Source organism: Mesoplodon densirostris, chromosome X (genome assembly GCF_025265405.1).
Source record: "Mesoplodon densirostris isolate mMesDen1 chromosome X, mMesDen1 primary haplotype, whole genome shotgun sequence".
In the NCBI taxonomy this organism is placed as follows: domain Eukaryota; kingdom Metazoa; phylum Chordata; class Mammalia; order Artiodactyla; family Ziphiidae; genus Mesoplodon; species Mesoplodon densirostris.
Genome location: NC_082681.1, coordinates 16113719 through 16123625, shown reverse-complemented (window position 1 = coordinate 16123625; position 9907 = coordinate 16113719).

Genomic DNA, 9907 nt, shown 5'->3' with positions numbered 1-9907 from the left:
ACTTTAAGAAATCCTCAATCAGTGGCTTCCTGGGGATGGATGTATGAGCATCAGAGTCAGGGAGGGATTATAAAAAGTCACAGGAAAACTTTGGGGAATGATGGATATGTTCATTATCTTGATGGTGGTGATGCTTCCACGGTGTATACATACACCAAAACTTATCAAATTGTACATTTGAAATATATGCTGTTTGTTGTATGTCAATTATACTGCAATAAAGCTGTTAAAAATAGGAAAAAAGGAGAAAGAAAAAGAAACACTGCTCTTAACGGCCTCAGCCTTCCTCTCCTCCTCTTCTCCCTCCACTCTCCGCAAAGCCACACACAACCTACACTCCCACTGCGTTACTAACAGTGGTCCCCAGCCCTGGCCTGACCCACCCTGGTACCTCTCTGCCTCCCTCCCTCCTCCCACTAGAGAACTTCCTCAAAATCTACATCAAATGTCACCAGCCCAAGAAGGCTTCCTAGATCCTAACACCGTCTTGAGGGAAAATTAAGCTACTGTCTCCTCAACTTCTGTGGGTCAGGAAAGAATCAGGTGAAAGCAGCTGGGGACACATCTCCATCTGGATTTCCTCAGATTGACTTATCTCCTCTTAATCTTCATCGAATCAAGAAGAGACACCCAGGGACTTCCCTGGTAGTCCAGCGGCTAAGACCCTGTGCTTCCACTGCAGGGGGAACTAAGATCCCTGGTTGGGGAACTAAGATCCCACATGCCGCATGGAGCAGCCAAAAAAGAAAAGAAGAGACACCCAAAAAGGAGATCAAAGAAGGCTATAAGCAGAAGAAAGCATCCCAGGACAAGCAGCCCAGTGTTACAGGGCCTGGGAGGAAGATCCATCTCCAATTCTAGGGGTTCTCCCACAATACAGAGGAAGTGGTCACAGCTCCATATCCATACTCAGGGACCTGCGTGGGGACAAGGGCCACAGTTGGCCAATCCTTCAAGTGCCTGGCCCCCATCACAGGTACTCACAAAGTACCTGTGCTGCAAGTGACATAGGACCTCCTCAGTAAGCCTCAGCTTCTCAGTCTACAAAAGGCATCTAAGAGCATCTACCTGTCCAGGTTGCTCTAAGTCCTTATTTACAGTGCCTTAATTTCTTGGGGCTACCTTAACAAAATATGACAAATCAGGTGGCTTAAAACAACCGAAATCTATTGTCTCACAGTTCTAGAGGCTAGAAGTCCAAAATCAAGGCATCAGTAGGGCTCTGTTAGCTTCTGGTGCTTGCCAGGGATCCTTGGCTTGTAGCCACATCATTCCAATCTCTACCACCGCCTTCACATGGCCCTGAATATCTCTATGTGTCTCCAAATCTCTTTCTCCCTATAAGGACATCCGTCATTGAATTTAGGGCTCACCCGAATTCTGGAGAAGCTCATCTTAACTTGATTACATCCGCAAAGATTCTATTTCCAAATAAGGTCACATTCTGGGGTTCAGTGTAGATGTGAATTTTAGGAGGCATCCAAGTCCACCCAGTACACAGAGCATGTGTGAAAGTGCTGGGTAGGTACCCAGCTCATGGGAACATCCTCCTTCCCTTCTGCAAACGCAGAAGAGGAGCAGAGGGCGCCCTTCTCAGAGGGAGGCCCCGGCTTGCAGGAGGTTTTCTCCTTCCATACTTAGCAGATGTGAGGGACCAACAGGGAAACGACAGACAGCCGCGGGTCATGACTGTTTTCCCCCTCAGCTCCTGCTTTCCTCACACGCTCCTCAGCCACCCACGTGGTCAGTGCTGCACAGAACACACACCTGCCAATTCAGAGAGAAACTTCAAATGCTATCCAGGAATCACCTCCGCACATTTAGGGACTATAATTTCATGCTAACATTTCTCAGTGAGGGGGATAGAATTTCCCAGGGAGAGTATATGTTTGGTGGATGCAGCCTACACAATAAATCCAAAAGGCCAGCTTTTTCGAAGGAATAAAGGGGAAAGAATGACTCTGAGTCTAATTACCCTAAAAATGCCGTCCCAAATCAGCTCTGATCCAGAATGTTGCAGTGTAACTGGGCTTTCTAATGTCAGTGGCCACTGGTTACAAGAAAGCATAAGACACATTGGGAAAGGATCACAAAGTCTTTGTTGAAAAACAGAAACCAAAGAACTATGGTATGTCCATCTTTAACACCGAGAGGCCAGGAATGTTCAACAAAACCGACAGGAGGTGTGAGCTGGAAGGCGTGTGCCCCTAATGTCAGTTTTCTTTGTCAGCGCATAGCAGGCCCCCAGGGGCTTGGATGCTGGAGGAGTGTTTTGACATTCATGGGGGCGCGTCCAGTAGGGTCCTGACCCCCACCACCCGCCCAGAACACAGGGATCTGTCTGACAAAGAGGTGGCAGGTCTCGAGTCCTGCTGTGATTCCCTTCTGTCCCCAATATCAAGCCTTAAGTACAATTTTGGGTTACTCAAGATATCATTACTTCTCAGAGGCAACCTGGACTTAATCTCCTGCAAAGTTAAAATGGCTTTGACCTTTTCCAGTGTCAGTCTTGGTGATTTGGCAATGTATTTACAAAACCCTATGATTTCCCTTAAGGATTCTTTTTCTCTCTCTGCCTTTCTTCTGTCCATCGCTCTTCCTCTGTTCTTTCAGGATGTTTGCCTTCTTCAAATTGTGATACCTAACGCATTGTTACATTGCAACATTTCAAAGATTTTCCATGTCTAGAACTACCTACATAATGTGTACTATCATAATACATAAAATTAAAGATTTAAAAATTAAATTAGAAACATGGAATTGACATCAAAAGGGGGACCACATGGTGTGTTACATCGAGAATACTTTGTTAAATGGACACAGGGTCAATATATAAGGACTCTTTACAAACACTGGAAACTTTAAGTGCTCACACTTATAAGAGCTACTAATATTGTATCTGGTTAGTACGTTTGGTGAAAGAAAAGTGTGTTTAAGTTTAAAATATCCTAAGAAGAGCAGCTAAGTATCTGGGTCAAAATTCCCGTTCAATAATTACATTTTCCCAACCAAATGTTAATTAGCACGTTTTAAAAACACCGTTGGGGGCCTCCCTGGTGGCGCAAGTGGTTGAGAGTCCGCCTGCCGATGCAGGGGATACGGGTTCGTGCCCCGGTCTGGGAGGATCCCATATGCCGCGGAGCGGCTGGGCCCGTGAGCCATGGCCGCTGAGCCTGCGCGTCCGGAGCCTGTGCTCCACAACGGGGGAGGCCACAACAGTGAGAGGCCCACATACCGCAAAAAAAAAAAATAAAATAAAAAATAAATAAAAAATAAAAACACCGTTGGGCTTCCCTGGTGGCACAGTGGTTGAGAGTCCACCTGCTGATGCAGGGGACACGGGTTCGTGCCCTGGTCCGGGAGGATCCCACATACCGCGGAGCGGCTGGGCCCATGGGCCATGGCTGCTGGGCCTGCGCGTCTGGAGCCTGTGCTCCGCAACGGGAGAGGCCACAACAGTGAGAGGCCTGCGTACCGGAAAAAAAAAAAAAAAAAAAAAAAAAAAAAAAAAAAAAAAAAAACACCGTTGAATAATGCTACTTGAGAAGATTACTTGAGCAGGTACAGGTCACCATGTACAAAACAACCTGGATCTCCCATGGGTTACTGTTTCTATGAATTGGAAATCTGTTGCCCCTGATTCAAGGGTGAGTCCCCACAAAAGGAACCTGGGACAACCCACTGAGACACAGAGAAACTTCTTCATATGTATACTTTCCACAAACTCTTCTGAGAACACTTTACACCAATCCTTTGCTTATCCAGCACAAAAGTGATCTGTGCATTTCGCCCATCCAGAACTCAGGTGATGACAGGAAGAGGGGCAAAAGAGGTTTCTTAGAGGTGCTCAAGGGTGCTCACAAACACACATAATATATAAAGTTCTAGAAATTTATTCACAGAACAGCTCCTCAACTCCGCACTGAGAACTTCTTTCTTCCTACTTTCCACAAAGTTTTTAAAGCGTGGATGAGCAATCTCCGAACATCCAAGAACTATCAAGTGGGAGGGTGGCGAATAAGTACCACCAGTGCACCATTAACAGCAACTCAAAGTGACAGGGAACAACTTCCCTGCCAGGGAATTGGACCAGAAAAGAAAAAAAAGAAAAAGAAAAAAACTCAGAAACATCAGCCCAAGAACTCAGAGAGCAGTCTCAGATCATTTGGTGCAGGATAAAATGCTCCTCATGCCTCAAGAATTGATTCTTATTAGCAAGGTTTTGAGTCTCCAATAAAAGGTAGACTACATTCAGCAGTATTTGCTTCAAAAAAGCAAAGTAGTGACTAGGACATTTTAGAAAGATACTCACTCATACTTTTCACATTAAAACTATTTTGCTACCACACTATTCACAATAGCCCAAGACATGGAAACAACCTAAGTGTCCATCAACAGATGAATGGATAAAGAAGGTGTGGTACATATATGCAATGGAATACTACTGAGCCATAAAAAGAACAAAATAATGCCATATGCAGCAACATGGATTCAACTAGAGATTATCATACTAAGTGAAGTAAGTCAGACAGAGAAAGACAAATATTGGGTTACAGAAAAACCCAAATGAACTTTTTGGCCAACACAATGTCACGATACCGCTTATATGTGGAATCTAAAATATGACACAGATGAACTTATCTATGAAACAGAAATAGACTCATAGACATAGAGAACAGACTTATGGTTGCCAAGCGTGAGGGGGGTGGGGGAGGGATGGAGTGGGAGTTTGGAGTTAGCAGATGCAAACCATTATATATAGAATGGATAAACAACAAGGTCTTACTGTATAGCACAGGGAACTATATTCAATATTCTGTGATAAACCATAATGGAAAAGAATACGAAAAAATGTGTATATATGTATAAGTGAATCACTTTGCTGTACAGCAGTAATTAACACAACACTGTAAATCAACCATAGTTCGTTTTTTAAAAAAATGTTTAAAAAAATATTTCGCTACCTAAATGGCAAACAGTCAAAGTCAGCTATCCACAATGACATCCTCCCTAGGGTGCCCGAAAATGAGAAGACCCTGAAGAGAAGGTTTATTTCAGAGGCGGTGATTTGAGATTCTTATTAAATAGTGCACCTTCTTTCTTCCCATTGGATCCAGCCCTCATCTAGCCCACTATGTAGGCCGAATCCATGTGCAGTGCCTTTCCTTTATTCCAGAAACATTTACTGAGCACTTTCTGTGTGCCAGGCACTATGGTAGATTCCAGCAACAGAACAAGGTACAATGGCCAATGCCTGCACAGACCAGACAGCATATAATAAAACACCAATTACTCACTGGGCGGTAAGTGGCTGGATGCAGTAAGCCACAGAGATTAAATAACTCCAAGGAGGGGCCCCTAACCCTGCTTTGACCCCAGTGCTGTAGTATCCTCACTCTAGGGGCCCAGCCTCTGCTTTCAGTGCCCCACTTGGACTGCTCTCCCATGGCAATGGTTCATGGCCTGAATCTATTCTGATCCTCTGCCTGAAATGGAGCAGGACACTGTGGGGCTCCTGGGCACAAAAGCCTTTGTGTGCCCCGCACCCCTGCTTTCCTGTTTGCAGGAAATAGGATTCATTCAGCCTCAGTTCCAAAGGGCAGGTTCAAACAGTTGCTAATCAGGCAAGAGGGGGGATGTAGAGACTAGGGAGGAGCAGTCAAGAAACAACAGTGCAGCCTTGGGGCAGGGTCTGGGTTCCCCCTCAAGGGATACGCATAACAATATCTTTGAGCTGTTTTGCAGATACTGAAACCCCCAACAGGTGGGAGAAATTAACGTTATGCACCAGCACGCAGACCCCAGACCGGTTGAAGCCAGAAGGTTGATGATGACGCCCACTTACCTCACCACCAACTAATCAGAAGATTGTCCAAGAGCTGATCACACCCTCCTCTTTGAACCGTTACTGTAAAACTTCTCACTACCCCCTCCAGGTTGGGACACACAGTTTTGAGGGCATTAGCCCACTGTGATCCCCTTTGCCTGGCAAAGCAATAAAGCTATTCCTTTTCTACTTCACCCAAAACTCTGTCTCCGAGATTCAATTCAGTACCAGGATACGGAGGCCAAATTTTGGCTATATGCCCTATATCCTTCTTTTTAAAAAAAAAAAAAAGAAAAAAAAGCTTTATTATTTTGGGGTTTTCCTTTTTTTTTTTTTTTTTTTGGTTGCACCTCACAGCATGTGGGATCTTCACCAATCCCTCGTGCCCTCAGGACTGCCAGGGAAGTCCCGCCCTATATCCTTTTAATATTCAGCTTTCCTGGGCCCTGTATTTTAGGGAGTCAGACTCCTAACAGGACACCATCAGATAAACCATGCATTCTCTCAGAGTCAATGTAGCCTCCAAGGGGGTGAAAATCGGTACTTAGGGAAGGAAGCAAGAAAAAAATCTTACCTATTACAATGGTGTGTGGCCCTCCAAAAGCTCAGCCCTACCCAACAAAATCTTACTGCTTAGTATTCAATTTCTCCTGTTGGGTTTTCTTGGCTATCACACAAGCAACAATGACAATGAATTCACAGATGATAAACAAAACACATGTAGGAACAGCGCTACAAAACTACGGTCAATACATGGTTGTGATTGGAAGATTGTCTCTGGATTGACTGCTTATTCTAGAAGTTATATAGCAAGAGGTGGCCTGTGTGTGTGCCTATTAGCTGCCATTGGCTACCCTGTTAATGTTTATATTTGATCTTCAGATTATATTTTAGTATTTAATTCTAAAAATGTCATTCAACCCATCACTGATTATGTCAAATGCAAAGAAAACCTGTTGGCAAGATCTGAATGAGTATCTAGCAGCTAGTTAAATTAGAAGTTATTTTCCTAGGGGAATTTCCTTGCAGTCCAGTGGTTAGGACTTGGTGCTTTCACTACCGTGGCCCGGGTTCAATCCCTAGTCAGGGAGAGAGGCATGGACATATATACACTACCAAACGGAAGGTAGATAGCTAGTGGGAAGCAGCCACATAGCACAGGGAGATCAGCTCGGTGCTTGGTGACCACCTAGAGGGGTGGGATAGGGAGGGTGGGAGGGAGGGAGATGCAAGAGGGAAGAGATATGGGGATATATCTATATGTATAACTGATTTACTTTGTTATAAAGCAGAAACTAACAAAAAAAAGAATGCATGCCTCTAGTTACAAAAAAAAAAAAGAAGAAGAGGGATACTTGGACACAGAGAAAGAGGAGACTCACACAGACACACTGAGGAGGAAGCGTTGGGAAGACAGGAGCCATGATTGGAATGCCAAGGATTGCAGGCAACACCAGAGGCTAGAAGACACAAGCAAGGATTCTCCCCTAGAGTCTACAGAGGGAGCATGGCCCTACCGACACCTTGATTTTAGACTTTTAGCCTCCAGAACCATGAGACAATGAGTTTCTGTTGTTTCAAGCCACCGAATTTATAGTAATCTGTTACTACTTTCCTAGGAAATGAGCACAGGAACCACCTTAAAGAAAGACCAAACACAGAAAAAGTCTTCTCATTTTACCTAGGATCTGCTGCCGCTTGACTATCCCTGGTGGGCATGTCGTTGGGTCCTGGTAATAAGAGAGCCTCCGAGGACAACTGCTAGTGAAATGGGGTTCTGGCTATACAGGAAGGAAGCACGTGTGCAGGAATAGACAAGGGGACTGAAAATAGCCCTGCTTAGAGTCTCCATGAGATTTCTTTTCTATTCAGAACATTTTGTGCTGCTCACAAACCTTGCAATAACTCAACCACTCTAATAGCATCAATGAAGGGATGTGTTTACCAACCCCATATCAGCAACAGAGAGGTATCCAGGACAACATATCCATTGTCTCAAGAAAGGGCTGAATGAATATACAACATGACCACGGAAGCAAGCAATCATGAACAAGGGCTATTCTGGACATATGTACTGAGGGAAGAGTGCCCAGAAAATCACTGCTTGCTAATTAGAGAGCACCCCAGTATCAAACTATGGCTACTAAATGACAATAGGCCCTGAACAGAACAGCAAAATTTCCAATTTATTCTCATTAAACAAAGACTTTAAGAGACAAATAAGTAGAATCTGCAACAGCAAAAATGATGAGGCAACTGTAGTCAGGGGCCCTGGGCTCCATCCATTCCCAGCTTGGTACTCATTTAAGGAGCATGACAGCAGCTGTACTTTCAGTATCTTCTGCTTATGAAAACACTGAACCAGAAACAGCTAGAATGCATTCAGTAGTTCTTTTAATTTGTATGCTATTAATAATAAAAGTTAACACATACGACACTTACTTTGTACCAGGCACTCTTCTAAGCCCTTTTGGGGAATATCTAACTTAAGCCTGACAACAACCTTCAGAGGTACAAACTGTTACTATGTCCATTTTCCAGATAACAAAACTAAGGCTTGGAGAAATTAAGCAATATGTCCAGCATCATCACACATCACATAGTTTGTGTGTTCTAGATGGAGAATCTCAAACCAATCAGATTTCAGAGCCTATGTTCTGAACCTGCCATCACAACAGTAAGCACAGACGTTGGTATGCAGCAGCACAGATACGGACCATGTTAATCACTGAGTCAAGGGCTAATACTAGCTGTGCATATTTCATACCTGAAGCATTCATGTCACCCCCACTTTCTTAGGGTCCAGGACTCACAGGTTGGGACCCAGTGCTGGAGATACTTTAGAGCCTAGTCTAGCTCTGTGTCTCTATGGAGGACCCTGGCAGGTCAGTGATGGCCAAGACGAACCTACTAGACAGAAAGCTCCTCAACTCCCCATCTTAGGCAAAGAATCCCCCAGCATTCAGATGGCAGGAAGTGTAGGGATACAACTTCTTTGACTTGTTAGGTTGTCCTCCATGAGTCATCTTCAGGAGACGGCAGCCAACGGTGGCCTCCCTGAGTCACTATTCTGGGGTAGAAACTTGGAAAGTCCTGGATACCAAAAGAAAAGCAGAAACGTTCAATGGCTCTTACTGGCCACCACACAGGAGCCTGGACCCAGCCGTCTTCAGAGGCATGTTTGCCCTGCAGATGCAGATGCCTAGTGGATTACAGATGGGTAGCGGAGGGCATGGCTAATGCCTGCCTGAGAGTTCTATTTTCTCCTCCTTGCTTAGCATGAGCTCCCAAAGAATGCTGGACCAGATACAAAAGCAGTCTTCTGGAACTGGTCCTCTCCACTCTTCAGAAAGTGCTTGGGATAATGATTCAGGGATTCCCCCTGCGAATGACCGTCTCCTGGTAACAGCTGCTAGGCCAAGGTTATGCAATCCCCAGCTAGGGGCTGTCTGTCAGGGTGAGCCCTGGGCAGCAGAGCCTTCTCCAATGAGAGCAAAGGAAGCACCTGAAACGGGGCTCCAGGGACCTGCTGTGCTGGGTGGTAATGGAGAGCTTTGCCATTACTGCCCTGGGTTACCCATGCTCACTGACTGAACCTCCTGCCTAGCTGCAGACCCAAGCAGCTAACTGCCTACCTGACCTCTGCCACCGGCAGGGGCAGATCTGCGTTTTGTGAGGCCTGAAGCTTATGTAATTCAAAAGATTCTTTTTAGAAACAGAAAATGAAATTATGGATACAAAATGAGCCAATGAGCCATATGGCCTTGTAAGGGGCCATGTAAGTACCGGGCCCCGAAGCTGATAGTTCTTTAGATTCATGATAAATCCACCTTTGCCCACAACTACCTTAAAAGTCACACATGGAAAACTGAAGTCACCATCTCTCCACTCCTCTCACATGCTGCGAGGGGCAGACTCTAAGGTGGCCCCCATCAGCCCATGCTCCGGGGATCATGCCCTCATGCCCGCCCCTTGAGGATAGGTTCCATTCCAGTGCAATGTAATCATGGACACATACTCACGTACATCCCATCACCTTTGCAAGGAGACTCTCTCCCTTGCTGGCTTTGAGGACGCAGC